Source organism: Syngnathus scovelli, unplaced genomic scaffold (assembly GCF_024217435.2).
Source record: "Syngnathus scovelli strain Florida unplaced genomic scaffold, RoL_Ssco_1.2 HiC_scaffold_23, whole genome shotgun sequence".
NCBI classification, from domain to species: Eukaryota; Metazoa; Chordata; class Actinopteri; order Syngnathiformes; family Syngnathidae; genus Syngnathus; species Syngnathus scovelli.
The window spans coordinates 3587532-3612216 of NW_026061323.1; the positions used below are offsets into that span (position 1 = coordinate 3587532).

At 47.9% G+C, this 24685-nt stretch overlaps 3 long non-coding RNA genes across 3 annotated transcripts; all 3 read right to left on the minus strand.

Moving 5' to 3' along the window:
• Positions 1–803: 803 nt before the first annotated feature.
• Positions 804–7581, minus strand: LOC137839853 (uncharacterized). The gene is made up of 6 exons (XR_011086248.1): positions 7468–7581; positions 7120–7290; positions 6897–6974; positions 5279–5369; positions 1134–1163; positions 804–925 (listed from the first exon to the last, which is right to left on the minus strand). It is a non-coding gene; the product is annotated as an uncharacterized lncRNA (long non-coding RNA).
• An 11127-nt stretch (positions 7582–18708) lies between these two features.
• Positions 18709–20257, minus strand: LOC125992626 (uncharacterized). The gene is made up of 3 exons (XR_011086247.1): positions 19225–20257; positions 18950–19012; positions 18709–18863 (listed from the first exon to the last, which is right to left on the minus strand). It is a non-coding gene; the product is annotated as an uncharacterized lncRNA (long non-coding RNA).
• Positions 20258–22101: 1844 nt separating this feature from the next.
• On the minus strand, positions 22102–22810 carry LOC137839858 (uncharacterized). The gene is made up of 3 exons (XR_011086252.1): positions 22635–22810; positions 22397–22510; positions 22102–22165 (listed from the first exon to the last, which is right to left on the minus strand). It is a non-coding gene; the product is annotated as an uncharacterized lncRNA (long non-coding RNA).
• Positions 22811–24685: the final 1875 nt, after the last annotated feature.

Sequence of the window (24685 nt, forward strand, 5' to 3'; positions counted from 1 at the left end):
CTGAAAGGCGTCCGTTCGCTCCGCCTTGACCCGCCCTGCCGGAGCTCGTTTGGACATCTCTTACTCGAGTCTCGCCCGGTCGTCAGTCAGAGATCACAACATTTGTACCTGGAGAGCACAAACGCAGCGCTGTTTTCCACTGGCTTCGGACTCAACTTCAATCGGTACCGTAACGTACAACATCATAAACATAGATCTAGCTTGACTTATTCATTGAATAAATGCATTTGGTTCTTCAAAACTGCATCACGCAACATAGCGTGACCGAGACGGCCGTTATCCACCTGCGTGAAGTTATTTGGTGAAATGAATGAGATGTTTAAGACACCATCGTTCTGTCTCTATGTAGATGAAGGGAAATAATCGATTGCTGAAGGTCCAAAGGTGTTGTGATAAACAAATAAACATATTAGTGACATATTTGTGATAAACAGATTAGGCAGGATAATCACATATGTTAACTTGACTGCCCACACTGTATTTATTTATGGTTATTTGTTAAATCGAGTACTGTTAGACATGAAACAGGAAGTGTTTAACATAAATGGACGACGAAAGGGGTACTCACCATTGTAGCTCCTGCTGGTCAATGATACGAGCCTCTTCTTGCAGTGGAAAACATACAGCCAACAAACACCGTGGAACCTAAAGGAAGGAAATTAAACATTAACATTTAGCCTCAACCAACATTCACAGATACAACGCAACGCAAACTACACAAACATAAATCTTTTTAAACACAATGAGTTGTACTTACCGTGTACGCTCTAGACGGTCCACTTGCAAGCAGAAAATAAAGATATTTCTGTTGATAATCGTCGTGTTTGTATCCGTTGTCTCGCTCAAGGCCATTGCGCCCACAGATTTGAATTTTGGCCAGAGTTCAGCCTATTGACGTCATTTCCGCGGTGTAATACCCGCATATCTGAAACGGCAAAGTTAAGAGTAGAGTTAAATAAAGTTTTTAATCAACGCAATAATTTACAAACGTTGACCAGTCGAAATAATCGTCGAAATTTGGCGTCTGTGGCTGGAAGCAGACGCCGAGTTCGACATTCCTCCCAAATGCCACACTGCCTCGCTTTTCAGGCCAACAAAAAAACATATTTTTCAAAACAATGAGTTGTAATTACCTTGTACGCTCTAGACGGTCAAGTTGCAAGCTGAAAACAAAAATATTTGTCTTGTTAGTCGTCGTGTTACTAACCGCTGTGTCTTGTTTGCCAGCATTGCCGCTTTCCTACTTCCTGTTGCAAGCCACGCCCACGGATTATAACTTTGCCATGAGTTCCGCCTATTGACGTCATGTCCGCGTCGCATGACTGCGACGTAATATTATCTAAAACTGTTTGTGCGGCATGGTGTTATTCAGTGCGGCATAATGTTGTTCAGTGCGGCGTCGTGTTGTTCTGTGCGGCGTAGTGTTGTTCAGTGCGGCGTCGTGTTGTTCAGTGCGGCATGTTGTTGTTCAGTGCGGCATGTTGTTGTTCAGTGCGGCATGTTGTTGTTCAGTGCGGCATGGTGTTGTTCAGTGCGGCATGGTGTTGTTCAGTGCGGCATGGTGTTGTTCAGTGCGGCATGGTGTTGTTCAGTGCGGGATGGTGTTGTTCAGTGCGGCATGGTGTTGTTCAGTGCGGCATGGTGTTGTTCAGTGCGGCATGGTGTTGTTCAGTGCGGCATGGTGTTGTTCAGTGCGGCATAATATTGTTCAGTGCGGCGTAATGTTGTTCAGTGGGGCATGGTGTTGTTCAGTGCGGCATGGTGTTGTTCAGTGCGACATGATGTTGTTCAGTGCGGCATAATGTTGTTCAGTGCGGCATAATGTTGTTCAGTGCGGCATAATGTTGTTCAGTGCGGCATAATGTTGTTCAGTGCGGGATGGTGTTGTTCAGTGCGGCATGGTGTTGTTCAGTGCGACATGATGTTGTTCAGTGCGGCATAATGTTGTTCAGTGCGGCATAATGTTGTTCAGTGCGGCATAATGTTGTTCAGTGCGGCATAATGTTGTTCAGTGCGGGATGGTGTTGTTCAGTGCGGCATGGTGTTGTTCAGTGCGGCATGGTGTTGTTCAGTGCGGCATGGTGTTGTTCAGTGCGGCATGGTGTTGTTCAGTGCGGCATGGTGTTGTTCAGTGCGGCATGGTGTTGTTCAGTGCGGCATGGTGTTGTTCAGTGCGGCATGGTGTTGTTCAGTGCGGCATGGTGTTGTTTAGTGCGGGATGGTGTTGTTCAGTGCGGCATGGTGTTGTTCAGTGCGGCATGGTGTTGTTCAGTGCGGCATGGTGTTGTTCAGTTCGGCATGGTGTTCAGTGCGGCATGGTGTTCAGTGCGGCATAATGTTGTTCAGTGCGGCATAATGTTGTTCAGTGCGGCATGGTGTTGTTCAGTGCGGCATGGTGTTGTTCAGTGCGGTATATTGTTGTTCAGTGCGGTATATTGTTGTTCAGTGCGGTATATTGTTGTTCAGTGGGGCATAATGTTGTTCAGTGCGGCATGGTGTTGTTCAGTGCGGGATGGTGTTGTTCAGTGCGGCATGGTGTTGTTCAGTGCGGCATGGTGTTGTTCAGTGCGGCATGGTGTTGTTCAGTGCGGCATGGTGTTGTTCAGTGCGGCATGGTGTAGTTCAGTGCGGCATGGTGTAGTTCAGTGCGGCATGGTGTAGTTCAGTGCGGCATGGTGTTGTTCAGTGCGGGATGGTGTTGTTCAGTGCGGCATGGTGTTGTTCAGTGCGACATGGTGTTGTTCAGTGCGACATTATGTTGTTCAGTGCGGCATAATGTTGTTCAGTGTGGCATAATGTTGTTCAGTGCGGCATGGTGTTGTTCAGTGCGGCATGGTGTTGTTCAGTGCGGGATGGTGTTGTTCAGTGCGGCATGGTGTTGTTCAGTGCGGCATGGTGTTGTTCAGTGCGGCATGGTGTTGTTCAGTGCGGCATGGTGTTGTTCAGTGCGGCATGGTGTTGTTCAGTGCGGCATGGTGTTGTTCAGTGCGGCGTCGTGTTGTTCAGTGCGGCGTCGTGTTGTTCAGTGCAGCATGGTGTTGTTCAGTGCGGAATGGTGTTGTTCAGTGCGGCATGGTGTTGTTCAGTGCGGCATGGTGTTGTTAAGTGCGGCATGGTGTTGTTCAGTGCGGCGTAATGTTGTTCAGTGGGGCATGGTGTTGTTCAGTGCGGCATGGTGTTGTTCAGTGCGGCATGGTGTTGTTCAGTGCGGCATGGTGTTGTTCAGTGCGGCATGGTGCTGTTCAGTGCGGCATGGTGTTGTTCAGTGCGGCATGGTGTTGTTCAGTGCGGCATGGTGTTGTTCAGTGCGGCATGGTGTTGTTCAGTGCGGCATGGTGTTGTTCAGTGCGGCATGGTGTTTTTCAGTGCGGCATGGTGTTTTTCAGTGCGGCATAATGTTGTTCAGTGCGGCATAATGTTGTTCAGTGCGGCATAATGTTGTTCAGTGCGGCATAATGTTGTTCAGTGCGGCATAATGTTGTTCAGTGCGGGATGGTGTTGTTCAGTGCGGCATGGTGTTGTTCAGTGCGGCATGGTGTTGTTCAGTGCGGCATGGTGTTGTTCAGTGCGGCATGGTGTTGTTCAGTGCGGCATGGTGTTGTTCAGTGCGGCATGGTGTTGTTCAGTGCGGCATGGTGTTGTTCAGTGCGGGATGGTGTTGTTCAGTGCGGGATGGTGTTGTTCAGTGCGGCATGGTGTTCAGTGCGGCATAATGTTGTTCAGTGCGGCATAATGTTGTTCAGTGCGGCATGGTGTTGTTCAGTGCGGCATAATGTTGTTCAGTGCGGCATAATGTTGTTCAGTGCGGCATGGTGTTGTTCAGTGCGGCATGGTGTTGTTCAGTGCGGCATGGTGTTGTTCAGTGCGGGATGGTGTTGTTCAGTGCGGCATGGTGTTCAGTGCGGCATAATGTTGTTCAGTGCGGCATGGTGTTGTTCAGTGCGGCATAATGTTGTTCAGTGCGGCATAATGTTGTTCAGTGCGGTATATTGTTGTTCAGTGGGGCATAATGTTGTTCAGTGCGGCATGGTGTAGTTCAGTGCGGCATGGTGTAGTTCAGTGCGGCATGGTGTTGTTCAGTGCGGAATGGTGTTGTTCAGTGCGGGATGGTGTTGTTCAGTGCGGGATGGTGTCGTTCAGTGCGGGATGGTGTTGTTCAGTGCGGGATGGTGTTGTTCAGTTTGGCATGGTGTTGTTCAGTGCGGCATGGTGTTGTTCAGTGCGGCATGGTGTTGTTCAGTGCGGGATGGTGTTGTTCAGTGCGGGATGGTGTTGTTCAGTGCGGGATGGTGTTGTTCAGTGCGGGATGGTGTTGTTCAGTGCGGCATGGTGTTGTTCAGTGCGGCATGGTGTTGTTCAGTGCGGCATGGTGTTGTTCGGCATGGTGTTGTTCAGTGCGGCATGGTGTTGTTCAGTGCGGCATGGTGTTGTTCAGTGCGGGATGGTGTTCAGTGCGGGATGGTGTTGTTCAGTGCGGGATGGTGTTGTTCAGTGCGGCATGGTGTTGTTCAGTGCGGCATGGTGTTGTTCAGTGCGGCATAATGTTGTTTAGTGCGGCATAGTGTTGTTCAGTGCGGCATGGTGTTGTTCAGTGCGGCATGGTGTTGTTCAGTGCGGCATGGTGTTGTTCAGTGCGGCATGGTGTTGTTCAGTGCGGCATGGTGTTGTTCAGTGCGGCATGGTGTTGTTCAGTGCGGCATGGTGTTGTTCAGTGCGGCATGGTGTTGTTCAGTGCGGCGTCGTGTTGTTCAGTGCAGCATGGTGTTGTTCAGTGCGGAATGGTGTTGTTCAGTGCGGCATGGTGTTGTTCAGTGCGGCATGGTGTTGTTCAGTGCGGCATGGTGTTAAGTGCGGCATGGTGTTGTTCAGTGCGGCGTAATGTTGTTCAGTGCGGCGTAATGTTGTTCAGTGGGGCATGGTGTTGTTCAGTGCGGCATGGTGTTGTTCAGTGCGGCATGGTGTTGTTCAGTGCGGCATGGTGTTTTTCAGTGCGGCATAATGTTGTTCAGTGCGGCATAATGTTGTTCAGTGCGGCATAATGTTGTTCAGTGCGGCATAATGTTGTTCAGTGCGGCATAATGTTGTTCAGTGCGGCATAATGTTGTTCAGTGCGGCATAATGTTGTTCAGTGCGGGATGGTGTTGTTCAGTGCGGCATGGTGTTGTTCAGTGCGGCATGGTGTTGTTCAGTGCGGCATGGTGTTGTTCAGTGCGGCATGGTGTTGTTCAGTGCGGCACCTAGCACCTAGAAGGTAAATAAATAGGAAGGAAGGACTCACCGGTGACGTCGTCGCCCACGTCCAAGCGTTGTACTTTGTATTTTCATCCTTCTGACAGTGGAAAACATATAGCCAACAAACACCGTGGAACCTAAACGAATGAAAGAAAACTATCATTTGGCCACAACCAACATTCACAGATACAACACAATGTGACGTGCGGTGTTGAGGTTAAAGGTTGAGTGAAGGGCCCTCGTTTTAAACTACTTTTTTGAAAAGGAGTGGGAACAAGTAAGACGTATTTAATTTATTTATTGGGAAGTAGTAAGACTTATTAAATTTATTTAATCTACTTTTCTTCCCAGGCAAAATTTGATGTGCTGCAATTCCAAATTTCCAAAGTGAATGAAGGAATGAAATCCTTTAAATTATGATTTTGTATAAATACTAGGCATAAACACAAAATCTACGGCACAAAATGGGCAGACTTTACTTGTTTGAAAAGGACTGGTTACAAGACAGACTTTTTTAATTTATTTAATGGGAAGAAGACTTATTTAGTTTAATTGATCTATTTTTGTTCCCTGGCAAAATTCGATTTGCTGCAATTCCAAATTTCCAAAGTGAATGAAGGAATGAAGTCGTTTAAATTATGATTTTGTATAAATACTAGGCATAGACACAAAATCTACGGCACAAAACGGGCAGACTTTACTTGTTTGAAGAGGACTGGTTGCAAGACAGACTTTTCTGATTTATTTAATGGGAAGAAGACTTATTTAGTTTATTTAATCTCTTTTTGTTGCCTGGCAAAATTGGATTTGCTGAAATTGTATTTTGCCAAATCTTGACTTGAGACCTGATAGGAAGTATTAAACGCTCAGTTAAATCGATACAAGTTGGTAATAAGAGAGAGTAATGTTGGTTGAAGTGATGAATGAAGGTTAAAAGCAATTTAAATTATGACTTTGTATAAATACTAGATATTAACAGAACATCTACTGCGCAAAATGGGCAGAGTTTACTTGTTTGAGAAGGAGTGGCTTATTTAAGTCTAAGATTTATTTAATCTGTTTGTTCCCAGGCAAAATTGGATGTGATGCAATTCCAAATTTCACCACATGATGGTGCCAAATTTTGACTTCATAGGACATATTCAACACTTAACTATTATGTTCAAGGTAATCAGATTTGTTTATTATTCTAATGGCCTTTTCAAAACTATTCTGGATTACTACTTTGGATCTATTCTACATTACTTGGCAACAACATACTCTGTAACAGATTAGGCAGTATAATCACATATGTTAACTTGAGAGTGCCCACACTCAATCTACTTATCGTGATGTGTTAAATCAATTACTGTTAGACATTATTATTCTGATAATCTACCAAATCTTTGAATTGAAGAATTTGTGATTTAATTAATAGCTTGTTGTTATGTTCAGGGTAATCAGACTTGTATATAATTCTAATGGCCTTCTTTTGAAAACTATTCTGAATTACAACTTTGGATCTTATATTACTTTGCAACAATATACTCGGTGACAGATTAGGCAGTATAATCACATATGTTAACTTCAGTGCCCACACTGTATTTATTTATGGTTATTTGTTAAATCAAGTACTGTTAGACATGAAATAGGAAGTGTTTAACATAAATGTTATGGCTACTCACCGTTGTAGCTCGCTCCTGGTCAATGATACGAGCCTCTTCTTGCAGTGGAAAACTTGCAGCCAACAAACACCGTGGAACCTAAAGGAATGAAATTAAACATTAACATTTCGCCTGGACCAATATTCACACGTACAACGCAACGCGGCTACACTTCTGCTAGCGCCTCAGCTACACGTTGCTATTACAAACGTAAATCTCTTTAAACACAATGAGTGTTACTTACCGTGTACGCTGTAGACGGTCCAGTTGCAAGCAGAAAATAAAGATATTTCTGTTGATATTCGTCGTTGCTCAGTGGCTCACGGCCATCGCGCCAACAGATTTGAATTTTGGTGGAAGTTCAGCCAATTACGTCATATCCGCGGCACATGACTGCGACGTAATACCCGCTTATCTGAAACGGCAGTTAAAAGTAGAGTTACATCAAGTTTTCTTTTTTAATCAACGCAATCATTTACAACCGTTGACCAGAAAGAATCGTCGAAATTCGACGTTCCCCCCAAACGCCACACTCACTCGCTTTTCAGGGCAACAAAAGTACTTCTTTTTAAAAACGATGAGTTGTACTTACCGTGTACGCTCTGGACGGTCCAGTTGCAAGCAGAAAATAAAAATATTTCTCTCGTTAGTCGTATGTTACCATCCGCTGTGTCTTTGTCAACATCGCCATTTTCCTACTTCCTGTTGCGAGCCACGCCCACGGATTTAAATTCTGGCGGAAGAGCCCGCCCATTGGCGTCGTTTTCGCGTATAGCAAATCCGATTGGTTGGGAAGGGGGCGCGGTTATGCAGCCGAGGGGTCCTGTGATCGGTGGGATGTAAAGTAGGCGTCGACGTCACGTCCGCGTCACGTGACCACGACGTGGCAGACGTCATATAGCAACCGCTGTTTTGTTTAGTAGACTTACAGTTGTTATGCATTGACATAATGGCGCACACTCCAAATAGATTTAAATAAATTAAATAATTCTTCTGCCCACTCCCTTTTAAACAAGTTAACTCTCCCCGCGGATTTGAATTCCGGCGGAAGTTCTTACAGTTGTTATGCGTTGACATAATGGCGCACTGGTTAGCATGTCCACCTCTTAAGCATGATGTTGCGGGTTCGACGCCTGATCAATGTTAGCATGGAGTGAGCTGAAGTGCATGGCGCTGAAGATTTGAATCTTTGAAATGCGCTGAGGTCTGACGTATCAGGCAGAATGGTTTGTGTTAGGTTACGGATTCTAGTTATTGATCTGACTCCAAATTGCGATCAACACTTAACACATAAATTGCTATGTCCTGATCCACACACTGGCGCACCTAACAATTTTGCGAGTTCGTTCTGTCAAAGAGAAGACCAGTAGATCAATCAGACCAAATTTACCAATTATTTATTCCTGACAGAGCGCACTAATACAGGCCTGGGTCCCGGGTCCCTCACACTAAAACTCGTGCGTTTTTGTGACCACCAAAAGACGACACATTCTTCCGGGTTGCCCAGTTTTAAAGAAACACAATATGAATATTAAAGCATGCAAAATATTGTGAGATGATTGGTCGATGGCCATCTCCTCCCCGGTCCAGGTGTCGCTGAGGTCAGACAGTTGGGTTTTTCCCTCGAAGGCCGGTCTCATAGACGTGCTGTTGTTCTTGTTCCTAACCGACCTTGAGATGGTCTCCTCCGGTACTCCCTATCCGGGCCTATTCCACAACACTTTGAAGAAAACAAGTTCATGCAGTTTGTCTGCACATTCCTCGCCCCCCACCAATCCACACGAGCACTCTAATACTAGATATTAATATGATTATAAGTTTAACACAACCTTAAAACATATGTTTGCAAACTGCCGAAAGCACATTTTCCTTTATTCCCTCTCATGACCTCATTTATGAGGTCATCACCCGTTACTTTAGCAAACAGCTACCAGCGCGCTGTCGATCCTTCCTTCCCCCCGCTGCTCATGTTGAGTCACCAGGGCATATTGGCCCATCGGTGGCAACGGGCCGACGGTTTTCTCGATCAACCGGACAGTGAGTGACCTAATACATGGAATACAACAACAATCGCGTAAAATCATAATTGTAATAAAAATAGCTACAGCAACAAGCACAGACATGATGAGGCCTTTCCAGCTTCCGAACGTTTTCATCCAATCAGACCAAATATCGGTGTGTACGCCTGAATGATCTTTCATCTTTTTGTTCAGTGTCCTTAGTCCTTCCAACGCCCTGGTCAGTCGGCCTCCTGGTGCCGTGTTGTTTGGGATGAAAGTACAACATGCATCACCAAACATTCCACACACACCATGTTCCTTAGCCAATAGCATGTCCAACGCAATTCTATTTTGGAACGCCATTAACGACGTTGCAGCCAATTGTTCATGAACTGCGGCAAATGATTCAGCTGTATAATTACCCAGTCGTTGGACATTGTAATGAACGTAATTAATACGGTCTACATTTTTACTGGGGGTGATCCATAGGAAGATACTTTCGAATCCCGAGGACACTTGATTAACGAGTTTATACTTATCTGGCACACCCCGGGGCACTCCTATAGTGCCAATATATGTTGGATGGTCGTCGCTCAACCACGGGGGCAAAATGTCTCTTTTGGCTTGCTTCAGGAGCCCCGCCAGTGGGGACTCCAGGTTCCAATTGAGATTCTGTATTTCAATGGGGACAACCACCACAGGCATTATCAACGACACGAGGGCACAGATACCTGATGCATTCTTCGGCAAGCGATCCTATAATTTGTCATCTCCACACCACAACCAGATGTCACTGGTCTTCCTCTGCTCCTTCCATCATTGCTGGGTGAATTCTGGCATGTCCTGTTAAAGCTTGAAAGCAAGTGAATTTGGAAAAAAATTTGTATATCACAATTACAAATTGAAACCTACTCACCCATTTCTATTTTACCACTCTCCCCCTTTGACACATTCACCCAATGTGTCATTACGTATCAAAAGGAACCTGCAAAGCGTCCCCTCTCATCACCACACTCATTGTAGCCAGGCCCACGGAACCTCTAGTTACCATCTGGGCCCCGGGACCATCACCCCAAGTCCTTGAAACTTGACTGTCCACCACACACACTCGGCAACACAAACAAAAATCATCGCACTCCTGTCAGTGAGCTTATAGCCCGGCTGACAGCGGACATTTGTACACACAAAAACAGACATCAAGTATCAAAATTAAAACAGTCATAAAATGAATCCTGGCGCCCGCGGATCATGTCCTGAAAACCACGTCATCAACAAGTTCATCATAAAAACCAAAAGGGCAAGGGTTAACATATTCTTGTAAATCCAACACAAACTTTCCACGAATGCAATCGACAACCTGCAAGAATGAAAACAAGTTACGCAAGCAACGCGCAATCCGTTCCTTGGCTGGTGGCTGATGCTGCAAAAAAAAAAAAAAAATAAAAAATCAAGTCACACAGAAAAACAAAGCAGAGCGTGCTATTGTCGCAAACACGTTCAAGCGTCAAACAATTGGTCACTGTCCACCTAGTCCGTCACCCCGTCGGGTGAGCTCAAAGTCGTTACACGTCAAATCGCTCAAAGTCTTGCTGTTCGATACTAGTTCTGTCTTGTCTGACCATATCACTGAAATGGGCCTTCTCCATCACATCGTTTTGTTGTCGATGGTGCCCCTGATTTGATCATTGAGCCATGGTTCCGGTCAGAACTCATCACTTACCAGTTCCAGACCCTCCAGTCTGTACCACCCCTTCAGGTGAGAGGAATTTTATCCTCAATTGCAAACACATCACCCCAACTTCAGACCTCTCTGGCCAATCATATTGCGCACACACAGTCATAGATGATCACATGCGCACGCACCCATCCACACACTCGCAGACACACACATCCGTCTCTATCACTCAGCTCTCCTCCCACACTAAGCAAAGTTAGTATGTTAGTGTGCAGGCAAACATTGACTCCTAATAGTAACTCTTCACATTTGGACATACTTGTCAACATGACCTATTGTAAAATCTCCAATTCAATTTTCCATAAACTCGCCCATCAGATTCATCTCAAATTGTCATATATGTCTATCTGGGGGGAGACGACTGTGGGACCCGCGTGTCAGGGGAGCCTCCATAACCTCAGATTGCTCCTACAAACTCGATCTCTATTAATTATCCTAATTAAATTCAATAAAGATGGGTCCGACTATTCCCTCTGGATTTTTACATCATCATTTGGCTCTCCCCCTTTTTCCTGTTGTCTAGCTCAAATATGTTTCTCAGTCTGCTTCTCTTTATTGCCCCTCTTGGCGAGTCTAACTCGCCCCTTTTTCTCTTCCTAAAAATCCTGCCTGTCACACCATTCAGCACCTCTCCCTAGAATGGGCAGTTTTTAATGTAATTTACGTCATTGCTGTCCAGATCTTCTATCCTCAATCTCCCTTGCTGTCAATCCCTGTTAAAATGCCAAAATGCCCCTGTTCCTCTTGACCGAATCCACTTTAGTCCAAATGTCCTATTCTAAAATGTATCTAACTCGACTTCTACTTCTTAAGCCTGACGAGCCAAAATATCAGATCTCGCTCTTGTTTCTTACCGTTTTAGCCTATTTGTTTTATCCAAATCTGTTCAATCTCTGACTATGATGCTTTTCTCTGTAGCTCTACGCATTCTTCAATTTTTATCAAATCTCCTCAGTTCTGTCAAACTTAGTGCACAATGAAGCTCCTGTCCACCTTGACCCAAGCTTCACCCAGTTTGGTAACGCCACAGCAAGGAGTGCGATTTGGCCGTCGGACACTTCCAACACCCCTGCGTCCCAGAGGCCACACAGAGTGTCTTCCATGCCTTGGTCCGCCTCTTTCGGCCAACGATATTGAGGCCGTTTGATAGGCTGCGTCTCATCCATTTGGAGATCAATAGGGGCCACCTAATGACAAAACCCGACATCAAATGGACTCTGGGACCACAGTGTGTCGGGCAAGGCCGCCAGCATTACTTCAGCGTCCTCATGATCAGTTAACTCCCTACCGTGTGTGCGGGACACCAACATCATCTCCAGCAATCCTGTGTCTGCCATGGGTTGTTTAATTTGGTATGCATTCTGAGACTCAGACCAGTACAAATTAGGAATGTGAGTTTTCCGCCAATCGGTCTGTTGCAACAACTGCTTGGCCATTGAGCCCAATTGTCTGGCCTCGTGTCCTGGGGCAAGAGCCAGCGAAATGTGTGGCACCCCTTTCTCTGTCATTTTGAACCACTGCATTTGTTCATATGTCAATTCAGTTGCCGCTGCGACTCCCTCTTTACCAATCAAAATGCACGATGAAGTTAAATCCCACATGTGCCCTTCAATTTCTTCAAACAAATCCCGATATACATCATCACTTTTTCGGTCATAAAATAGAGTGCAATGCAAAGGATCAACAGGTGGGTGGTATGGCGCCAGTGAGCAGATCCAGGCTTCCACAGTAGGTAGGTCGAGAACACACCGCCACCAGCAGGGGTCTCTGGCTCCAGCCTGGCCCAGTAGATGGTTGCAGTTTCTGCTTCTGCCGGTAGGGGCGCCATCAGCCACTGACCATGTTGTTGTAGCTGCTGTGAGCACTGGATGCTGATGCCATCTGGAAATTGAATAATCACTCCCTCTGGCCCACACAGAATTCTGGCTTGAACGGCTGACAGCAAGTCCCTTCCCATCAAATTGATCGGAGTGTCTGTGGAATGGATGTATTTGTACCACAGTCTACACCCTGTCCGGGTGATCACAGTTTCAAGTGGTTTGGTAAAAGGCAGAGTACGTGGTTGTCCCGAGAAGCCGACTAAAGTTGTTGTTTTCTTTGACAGTGAGGATACAGGAAGGGCAGTGTTTATTGATGAATAAGTTGCTCCTGTGTCCACCAGCATCTTCACAGGTTTTTCTTTCCACTGTCACATGAAGCATTGGCTCCGCCGGGCCACTGCTTTCCTGGCTCCCTGGGCAGCCCTATTCAAATTGTCCACACCAGAGATCATCATGTTGGTAGTACTGACCTCCGTGCGTTTGTGGGCGGGTGGCTCCGCGCGGTCGATACTGTGGGCATTCTTTTGCCCAGTGGTCGGTTTCGCCGCAGATGAAACATGCGTTGGGCGAATGGGGTTTGTATGCTGCCCTCCCCGGGTAAGCAGGTGCACTCCCTCTGTATCCGCCCCGGAACTGGCCCCTTCCGCGCCCCACCACCTGAAGAGCCTGTGACATTTGCATTTCCTTTTTCTGTGATTTAGACTGTTTAGCTTCACCATGCATTTTTGCCAACTGTAATTTCAACAACTGTTTAGATAATGCGTCTGTCTCGTTTTCAACTTTAGCTTGTGACTCAGTGAACATTCTGCAGTGATGCAAAAGATGACGTTTAAATCGTTCTTCGGCACAAACCAGAATGTCAGGATCTGACATTAGCTGCTTCTTCACATCTGGCGGAAGTCCATCCAGCAGCGCCGTTCGGAAGAGCACCTCTGCCTCGTGCGTGAGAGCCGGATGTCGACCTGTGGTTTCAATCCAACTCTCCACACATGTTACATAATGTTGTGCAGGTGACATTTTCACATCATAAGGAAACATAGTGGGGGCCAGATCGGTGGGTTGTGGGAAAGTCAATTTAATGTTTTCAAACAGGGGCGCTGCTACTTGTGGCAAGGGCACCTCCCTCCCCAGTCTCGCTGTGCCTGCTGCTTCCTCAGTTGCCTGCAGTTGCACCAGGGAGCATGCTCCTGCCAACATCTGGCGCATGTCACCGAGTGTACAGCTCTGCCCACTCATCAGAGCCAAAAATTTGTTCAGCCACACCTTGCCTCCTCTGTGAAGTGGGGGCATATTTTCCATTATCGTGGTCACATCACGGAGCACCATGGGCTCGTAGTGCTGACCGCCCGATGTGGTCACCAGCGGACACATCAATTCATTTTTCTGCACCTCGGCCTGTGTCATCTGTCCCTGACCACTCCGCAAATTATATTTTCTCCGTGTCTCTCTCTCTCTCTCTCTCTCTCTCTCTCTCTCTGTTGCCCATTTTAACATCTGCGCTTCCTGTGTACGCTGCTCATCGGCTTGATCAATTTTCTTTTTTAGCTCCTCATTCTCGGCAGTAAGTCTATGCCAGCTTTCTCCTTTTGTCACATTGGACGGTTGAGGGCTCGGACCGGGGGTGGAGGTGTCCACGCGGGATGTGTCCACGCGGGATGTGTCCCCCTCCCGGGCCCGTCGCCTCTCTTTATTTACTGCTTGTTCAATCAACTGTACAATACTCTGATCCGCCCTTTCGCCTTCGCCCTCGACATCCACTACCATCCTACCACCCAACGTCACCACCGGATCCATTACTCCGGGGTCGCCGTACGGCGGCGGTCCAACATAGCTCACTCCGAGTTTCGGGGCACTCGGGTGTGTCACATCATGCAAATATGGATAAATGCCCTTGTATTCATTTCTTTCCTTGTCTATTTTCACCGCTTTCTCTACCCTTCTTTCTCATGCTCTTGTTAGCCTGCCATTGTCCAAATCAAAAATGCTTTTTTCTTTTAACTGTCTTTCTTTTGAACCTCTAAATCGCTCGTGTTGCTAACCTAACCTAACCTAACCTAACCTTAAAGAAAGGACAAACAGATTACTCCCAATAGCGCCTCATTATTTACGAGTTAGCCCCCCTTTCTTGAACATTCTCTGATCCATGCTGTCTTCCTCCTCACACTGTGTGGATGCAGCACACAGGGTGTGCACATAAACGCACACACCGAGCGCGCACACAACCGCACGTACACACACACACACACACACACACACGCATACGCACGCACGCACAATCCATCTCTCATGTAGCTTCTTTGCCACTTTCTATCGGTCAATACCACTCACAATTTGCGCTTCCACATCAGCATATACATTCCTTCAATCTCACTGCTTCAAACATTCACTGAGAAACTCACACTGTCCCTGCCCCGCCCGGGCTATAGCACCCCCCGTGCGAGAGGGTCGCGGCATCAATGTTGACTGGTTACAGGCTGGCCATTTCCTGCAACAATCATGATGCCGGCCCACCGCCCGCGCGAGCATAGCACAGGCCCACGCGTACAGCCCAGACCCGCGACTACGCGCGAGTGCAGGCTCGCCCATCAGTCTCAACCTCTCAAAGGGCAGGCCAACTTTGCTGTTGCGCCCTTCATCATGTTCACATTCGACATCTTTCAATGTCTTCTACACAACATTTGTTGTCTCTTATTCTCATCCTATCAAGCCACCGTTCTAGTAACTTTCTGTCACACACCTTATTTTCTCTACTGCCACACCTTGCTCATCTTAGTTTCTCTAACCAACTTAACTTAAACACACCATTCTTCCATAGAACACACATCACTCACACACACTCATATACACACCCACTCATGAGGATCCTCTGCGCGCACACTCTCTCTCCCCCCAATTTGGTTCATTTTGGATGTTTTAGCGGTCTGATCTCTCACAGGAGGAACTGTTACCACCGGATATTTTTTGAGGAGGCCTCACTTCCCCTCGGGGATCTCTTTATTAACCCCAGCTATTTGAATACGATCGTCACCGCACCCTTGTCCGCCACGACGAAGCACTAGGTCCCTGACCTATCAGTAGTACGCGTAAGTCCCTGACTTTACCGTACACGTTACACACGTAAGTTCCAAACTTATTCACCGTATGTATCTTAACTTCATGCACACCTTATTTGATCTGAACGACAGTCTCCTCTTAAATTTCCTCTTTCAATTTGCAGCATTTCGACTTATAGTAACAGGTATTCTGCTTACCTTATCGGTGATGAGCTCAGGGTTTAGGAAACGTCGTACCAGCTCAACGTTGTGCGCTTATTCCAAACGGTTCGCCGACCGGGAGACAGTGTCCCTGACACTGTCCGGTGTCTTGGCTAAAGACCACGAGTTGTCAATTACCCTTCTCTTGACATCACGTCCGGGGTCACCAAGAAATTGTTAGGTTACGGATTCTAGTTATTGATCTGACTCCAAATTGCGATCAACACTTAACACATAAATTGCTATGTCCTAATCCACACACTGGCGCACCTAACAATTTTGCGAGTTCGTTCTGTCAAAGAGAAGACCAGTAGATCAATCAGACCAAATTTACCAATTATTTATTCCTGACAGAGCGCACTAATACAGGCCTGGGTCCCGGGTCCCTCACACTAAAACTCGTGCGTTTTTGTGACCACCAAAAGACGACACATTCTTCCGGGTTGCCCAGTTTTAAAGAAACACAATATGAATATTAAAGCATGCAAAATATTGTGAGATGATTGGTCGATGGCCATCTCCTCCCCGGTCCAGGTGTCGCTGAGGTCAGACAGTTGGGTTTTTCCCTCGAAGGCCGGTCTCATAGACGTGCTGTTGTTCTTGTTCCTAACCGACCTTGAGATGGTCTCCTCCGGTACTCCCTATCCGGGCCTATTCCACAACACTTTGAAGAAAACAAGTTCATGCAGTTTGTCTGCACATTCCTCGCCCCCCACCAATCCACACGAGCACTCTAATACTAGATATTAATATGATTATAAGTTTAACACAACCTTAAAACATATGTTTGCAAACTGCCGAAAGCACATTTTCCTTTATTTGCCATCACGTTCAACAAAAAATAGAAACTTTCCCACTCTGATAAAAACGTCCTGTGTTCATCTACATATTTTCGTTTTGCTGTGCATCTTTTCCCTGCCATTTCGAGAGCCCAATTGACACTAATAGTTTACTGGAATGTGTTTGCCCATCCTACTTTGTGGAATTTCACCACATGCGCTTTTGACGAAAATACTAAATTGAACTCAAGTGAAGCCAACACGCACAACCCCCCCCCCACACACACCTACACACACACACACACACACAAATGTTGATATGAACATAAAAGAGCCGCATGCGGTTCGGGAGTTGCGGCTTGGCCAAACCTGTACTATACAACTTTATTTGTGTAAAATTTTCACAACAGCTGTCACACAAACAAAGCGGGAAAAACCGAAGACGTGCGTGTTCCGCCCACGCTGGATTTATTTGCACCTTTGAAAAGACACCGTATTGCCGCAGATGTGGCAAAGAGTACTTTTGGGCATCTGAGACGGAAGGATGTCCAAAGCATCACGTCACCTGCTCTGGTAGGAATGGTGGTGGGACGTTGAGGTCAACCGCTTTGGGGTTGGCTGAATCTTTGGTCGCAGGATGCCACACACTTGAAGACAGAAGCAGAAAAGCAGAGCTAAATGCAAAATGTACTCACCGGTGACTCCAATTTTTTCCCCCCCTGAAGAAATGGATGGACGGGTGGCCCCGGCTGGCCGGTGGGACTCTTGTTATTCTGACCCTTTTTAGTGCGCGTTTGGGGCAACAACCGTTTTTTGTGGCGCTCTCTTCTGGTTCAAGAGTGCCCTGCATGTGAATTTGCCTTTCCTGCCTTCTGATTGGATGAGCGCCAGTGTGACGCGGTGCCTCTGTCACCGTGGCGGGGGGTATACGTCGGCATCGGAGCGTCTGCCAACGTCTGAGACCGGCTGGCAGTGTATCGGAGGTGTCGAGTGCGGTGCCGCTGGAGCTCACTCACCAGCTGGTGTTAGGGCCACAGAATGAAGGCCAAGGAGAAGACTAGAAAGAGAAACAGAAACTTCTCCTCCAATTGTTTGATTTGTCTCTTCTGAGCTTCGATGAATTCTTTCAGCTCTTTGTTCCTCTAGGACGGACAAATGGAAAGTAGCCTTCAAAAGCCAGTAAGCGTGCAAGTAAGTGCCGGGCTGGCTTTGGGCCCTTACCTGTTGCGCGCTGTGCAGCAGATCCATTCTCTCTTGGAGGATGCAAGCGTCGCGCTCCCTCAACTCCCACATCAGGGCTCGCTTCCATTGGTCCACGGCGCTCCTAAGCTCTTGTCTCTGATCCGCCGTCAGCACGTCATTCACGCCAGCGTGGCTGGCTTTTTCGCCGTCCGTGGCGGGGCAGTCCCGCTGCGGTAGCGCCTCGTACAACATGGCCTCCAGCTCCATGATCCTCTGGGCCGCAATCCTCGTCCATCAGTAGTCCGGCGGGAGATTTGAGGGCGGCTTACCTTATGAGCCTGGTCCATGGAACGCTTCCTGAAGTCCAACTCTTCATCCAGGTAGCCCTTCTGGTTGCAGAACATATCCTAGCACAGCTCAAGGTCAGAATTGTTGGGGCACATTGCCCCGAGTTCCCCTTGGCTGATGTCGCGTGTCTGTCTACCTTCTCACTTTCAATGTCCAACATCTTCTGTTGAAGTGCTGACTTGGTCACTTTGATGTATTCTAACCACTGAGGAAAGGCTGCTGTCACATAAGCAGAATGCGAGAGCGTGCGTGGACGTGCGCGTTACCTTCTCGGCTAGGGTGGGAAGGGTCCTGGCGTGAATCACGACCACCTGCTCCTCGTTGGTGAGATTCTGCAAGAGCCCAAAGGCACAGCGTCAACAAGGTTCTTTCAGCGCAAAGCCTTCCAAAAGTCACATTTGAGCCGCCGAGTCTCGTGGAGTGCGAACATAAGGAGTTCGACATACACTTACGGCGTTATCGCCCAGGATGTCCAGCTTCTTCATCAGATCACTGATGACGATGTCCTGGGGAAAGGCGCAAGGAGCAATGTAAGGTGTTCTGGGACCTCAGGTTAAGGTTAGGGTTGCGAGGGACGCCTTACGTACGCTCACGCCGTCGGCCTCGCAGTAGATCTGCAAAGGGCTGAGGCCGTCTGGGAAACGGACTTGCAGAAACTTCAAGACGGGGGAGCGCCACTCCCTCTCCTGAAAGGCAGAGGCATGCATCCGTCCGTCCGTCCGTCCGTCCGTCACATCTCTGGCCTCAACACGCTTGTGCGAGTCTTCCCACCTCCAGCTCCAGGATGCGGAACTCAAGCAGTTCGTTTTGGTCTCGGATATCCTGGATGTGCTCTTTCAGACGCGCTTCTTCCGCCTCCATCCGCCTGACCTGAAAAGACAGTCAGACCTCATCTGCGGGGCTTCCGGACGGGTGTGACGCCAAGCGACTCCGCCCAGCGCCTTTCTTTCCGTCACCTTTTCGGCCAACTGCTGATTGCTCTGCCGCAGCAGCTGCTTCTCCTCCACCCACTTGACATTCTAGAAGAGACAAACGCGTGGACAGCTTTGGAATGTTGTGTCATTTTCATCCACAAATTCTTTGGTTGACTGGAAAATGACATTTGCTTTTCTCCACATTTTCCCAGCCACGTTGGGGGGGGGGGGGTTGGTCCAGTAATGCCAGACGAATGAGTGACTGAAGAATGTAGCTATTTTGTCTGAGAAAAAGGTGTGCTCATTGATAAGCTTACCTGTCCTTGTTGCTTCAGCGCTGACTCCAGATCTGCTACTCTGCTTTGATAGTGACCCATTTCTACTGTCATGTAACATGGGGGGAAGAGATGGTGCAAATGGTAAAATATGGATTGTTCACAGGAATAAATTGGCAGAGCTGAAATTCCAAATGTGTCCAAAAGATGGCGCCAGACCAAAACATGAGACCAAAAAAGGGGCCAAAATAAGCTAAGCAAGTTAAAATAGAAATAAAACAGGAACACGGTGTCGGATTGTGAGTCACGCATGGACGCACAAATGTGATTTTTACTTTTTGATTTCTTTGCTTGGCTAAAAATGTATTCTGTAACAGCTTAAAGCAATATTGTTAGTCAATTCGATCAAGGGACCCGTCACTATGAGAATAGTGGCGTGACATAAATTGTTTGGAGAAGCACAAATGTGATTTTTACTTCTTGATTTCTTTGCTTGGGTAAAAATTGATTCCCTCTTTCATGAACTGTGTTTTGCAATCGAATTGTTCTGGGATTGAATGATTTTATTAACACGGGTATCAGTGGGTGAAATTGTTCGGTTTCTGGAGTGATTAAGATTTGTAATTCTATTTCATGTTTCTTCAATAAATGTGTTGTGTATATTCATCTACTTTGTTGTGCGCTGATTTGTACTGAATGTACAATCGATGGTTCGGGGTTGATTTGACAATTTGATTAATGTGCGGGGGGTTATTATGGTATAACATAGGACCGTAATAAATAAAAGTAACATCAGACAATTTTAGAGAATTGAATAACTTTCGTAGTTATTTGAGACACGAGTGAATTTCAATCCGTTTGAAAGTTTGCTTCGTCTGAATAAATTAACGGAAGTGTTTGAATCGGATTATCGGTTTGGTGTAGAACTGAAAGTAATTTAATTATTTGAAGGGCGCAACGGGCCTGTTTCCCCTTTTGACGGGCCGCGTAAAAAGTAACTCCGAACATGTTAGAGAATTAAATAACTTTCGTAGATATTTAAGGGAAGAGTGATTATTGAAAGAGGTGCGTTTGACACTACCATCAGCTTTTCTCTGGTCTGAAAGGAGGAGGAGGGAGGCTCCTCCTCCTCCTTTCAGACCAGAGAACACCCGAGGCTGGGTGAGAACGGGGAGGCTGCGACCCGGCCGGGGGTTGCGGGAAGGGGCGCCACCTTGATCTCCTTCTCGGCGTCGTAGTCCCCTCCGCTGGTCTGGGCTAGCAGAGCGTAGGCTCGTTGCAGCGCTTGATATTCTTGCGTCAGCTGGCGGTAGCGAAGCTCCGCCTCCTCATGCACACACCAATGCAACACAGCACTAGTACCAGAATCAGTCAGACCGGCGACAAAGCACCCGCGACGCAAAGACGAGTCCGATTCCAGGGTGAAGAGGAATGTTTGGCGCCAATACGCTGGCAGAAATGGCGGGCTACCTCTTCGGGTTCCGTGTCGGGGGTTCTGTCGGTGTGAAAAGACAAGGACGATCCGTCCGAGTCCACCAACACGTCTTCGTCGTAGCCGTAAAATGTTTCGATGACCTGCGGGCGCGGAAGCAAACATCTCTCTGAACAAACTGAAGCGACACCTCACGATGAATCGACGAGAGGAACGATAGCGAGAAAAAGGCCATTTCATCTTGCGCAACACCAAGCAGCCGCAAACAAACAGACTCACCTTGCAGGACCTCACGCTTTGTTCCTCCTCAGAGATTCTCGACGTCGGTATCGTAGCAGCAAATCTCTCTCCTGTCGACACAAATAATCAGCCTTTGAGATTCTTTGGATGCAAAGGGAACGAACGGCTCCGGCGCAGAAACAAACGCGACTCACGATGACATTTCTGACATGAGCTCCTGTCTCCAGAGCCTGAAAAACCCGTCACCGGCGATGATTGGAGGGACGCTCGTCTTTTCCAAAAGTGACAACTACAGGGTGTGTCAGGGTTTTCCAGATTATCTTTATCGTATGATTATGTTGCTTTGACTTTGACTGCAACCTGTAATAAATAATATTATTTATCCCTTATTTATCCCTATCGCTTATCCCTTCCTACACAAAGTCGTAAAACATCCCTTGCTATGTTTTGACTAGAGGTCAAGGGCTTTCTCTATTCAATCCACTCTTACACCCACCCTGTTTCTCTTAATAAAAATGCTCGTGCGGGAGCCGAGAGTCAGACTTCATTCGTACAACGGATGGACTCTCCACCTGCAGGTGTCCAAAAGAACTTACTTGTCTCCCGTGTGGTTCTTGCAAAATAAGTTGGAGCGAGCGCAACTCTAACAGGGTGCATTTTGCCACTAGCTGCCTACGGACAATGACGTCGCGCTCGCGGCTCATGGTTGACGGGCTGAGCAGCCGGGCGAGTCCGTCGTTTTCAGCGCACAGCGAGTGGCAAAGGCGCTGACAAAACGGGAGCTTTGAGCTGCTGAAAACGGCAAAACAAGTCTAAAGCGTGTTCAAACGCGTGCGCACAATGCTCCTGCTTGAAAGGTCGGAATTTAAGGGGCCAATTTTTTGGATGGCGGCCGCCGGCCAAGCTTTGGACGGAAAAGGTTTCCTGGCGACAGCGAGCGAGCGCGGCGCTGCCGTACGTGCACCGAGTCACCTGCCTGAAGACCTTGGACAAGTCGTCGATGATGTGCCGCTGCTCCACAACTTGAAGGAACTCCATTTCACCGTCCTGCTGGCCGCAACCGCGCTCCAGGTCATTGAGCGAACTAGGCCTTCTCTGTGGAACACAAATGCAGTGGACTCTGTTGGCACGCCGCCGTTGTCCGCGTCGACTTACCAAGCTTGCCATCTCCTCATTCTCCTGGGTGACAAAGCGCACTTTGTTTTCAAGGCGACACAGCACCAGTGAGAGTTCTTCATTCTTCCTGCTCAGGCGTTTGTTTTTGTACAGGAGTGGCAGAAACTGGCTTTCTGTTTCTCTCAGTCGCTTAAGCTGCAAGCATGAAGTGCGGGATGCGAAAGACGCACAACACGCGGGCCAGAACGTATCCATTCCTTTTGCATCGGTTTGAACAGAATCGTGGCTTTGGCTCCCAATAAAAGACATCTACCAGGCAACCGACTCTCCGCGCCGCTCAACTAATAAGCAAGCGCAATGGGTGCCTCGCTGGATGGCGCGCATCAAACGTAGCGCAAACCTTCAAGCGTGCCGTCAATAAATTACCAGTTCATTGCGCTCTTCAGAAAGCAGGGCGTTTCGATCCTCCAGTTTCCTGATGACTGCGCTGAGCTCAGCGATTTTCAGATGAAACCTTCGCGTGTCCCGATCCTCCTGAGACTGAAAACGCCCCGCAACACACACACACAACCACTCGTTCAAAGTTCAAAACTGTTTTTGTGCTACCTTCCTCCAGCAACGAACTAAGTCATGCGTACTGCAAGTGTGTGATGAGGTGGCTTACGCTATGAAGAGGATTGCTAGTAGCGCCGTTGACCCCACTTCCAGGGTAGTTTAGGCCCGCCCTTTGGGAATCCCTCAGGGCAGCGATCTGCTGCTCGGCAGCCTGAGTCTGCAGCTGAAGGCGGTGGACGTGGCCGGCCCCAGGGATTTATCCAAAACACTAACCGCTCTGTCTTTCAGCTTGATCTCATCCATCTGGATGTACAAACGGGGAGCGCTCAGGCAGGCGGGCAAACTCATTTGCCAGAATTGTGACAAAAACAAAGAGAGCAACCGGCCAATTTTTATCTTGAATCGACTAGAACACCATTGCTGTGACAAAAGCGAAGCGAGCAACCGGACGTTTTCTTCTTGTGAAATAGAATAGAATAGAATGCCTTAGGTGTCATTGCACTGCAGGTATACAACGAAATTGGGAACATAGCCACGCACCGCGCATCTGATCAGTCCTACCAGTCGGCGGATCTCCCTCTCGCAGTCTCTCTTAGTTCGGCTCAGCTCCTCCCGATGCTGGTGATGAGCCGATCGGAGCTGGGCCGCTCGGGACTGCCAGGCCTGCTGGGCCGCTGCCAGGGCTTCTTCCGCGCTCCTGGTGGAGGCGACACCGCTCGGTCTCCCGACACCGCCGCGTCTCCTCCACTTCCGCCAGCAAAGCGCCCCCGCTCCTCAACTGAGCAGACATTGCGCCACATCGGGCCGTTGAGACCGCAACGGAGCGCCGCGACGCTTACTGGGGACAAGCTACACAATACGGTAGCGGCCGCATCGGAGCCCGACGTGGCGTGCGGATAGTCAGACACGGATTGAGCGGATCACCTTGTCCATGGAGCCGTCCCTCAGGCTGAGGACCAAGGCATTCAGTCGCTGGATCTCTCCATCTTTGATTTTGATCACTCTCATCAGCTCCATTTCATGCTGCCGCAGTAATGTCTCCCTGGTAACGGCTAACTCTTTCTGCTTCTCCTCATGGAGTGTGCTTTTGAGTTCCGTCATGGCGGCGGTGGCACGGTGGTGCTCCGCCCGCAGGTCCTGACTTCTCTCTCTCTCCAGACAGCTGACCTGACATGACTTAGACAAACTTTATTGTTATCTTGTCTGCACATGGTGCATACAAAACGAAATTTCGTTGCACACGGCTTACAACAAAGTAGTGATATTGCAGTTGAATAGAAGTAACATATCCTATGAAAATATATATATACATATACTGTATATATATATATATATTACAAATAAGTATAAAGTGCAGCAGTGCTAATTATGCAATAGTGCAAGTAGGCAAAACAGTACTCAAGAGTGTGCAGAGGAATGCTAAACCATGTATTAAACTTCTATTTAAAGGGTTTACACAAGTTCAGTAAAGTTGGTAGTGCGAGATAGTGCAAGATAGAGGTCCGTAGTGTCATAAAGTACAGTTCTGTGAATGTGTGATGCAGAGTTCAGTTTAGAGCTCAACAGTTCTAATGTTCAACAGTCTGATGACAGCAGGGAAAAAGCTGTTGCAGAACCTGGTGGACCTGCAGCGGATTGTGCGAAACCTCTTCCCAGAGGGCAGCAGGGAGAACAGTCCATGGTGGGGGTGTGATGGGTCATTGATGATGTTACGGGCACGGGACATGCAGCGCTGAGATGAAATGTCCTGAATGGAGGGAAGAGGAGCCCCTATGATCCTCTCTGCTGTCCTCACCACTCTCCTCACGTTCTTCCAATCGGAGGCGGTGCAGCCTCCACACCACACAGAGAGTCAGCTTGTCAGAATGCTCTCTATGGTGCTCCTGTAGAACGTCCTCATGATGGGTGGGGGCAGGTGGGCTCTCCTCATCCTCCGCAGGAAGTACAAGCGCTTCTGTGCCCTCTTGATCAGTGCCGTAGTGTTCATAGTCCAGGTGAGGTCTTCTGTGATGTGGACCCCCAGGAATTTGGTGCTGCTGACCACCTCCACAGCTGAGCTGTTGATGATCAGTGGAGCGTGGTGAGGCTGGTTTTTCCTGAAGTCGACGATGATCTCCTTCATCTTCTCCACATTCAGGATCAGGCTGTTGTCTCTGCACC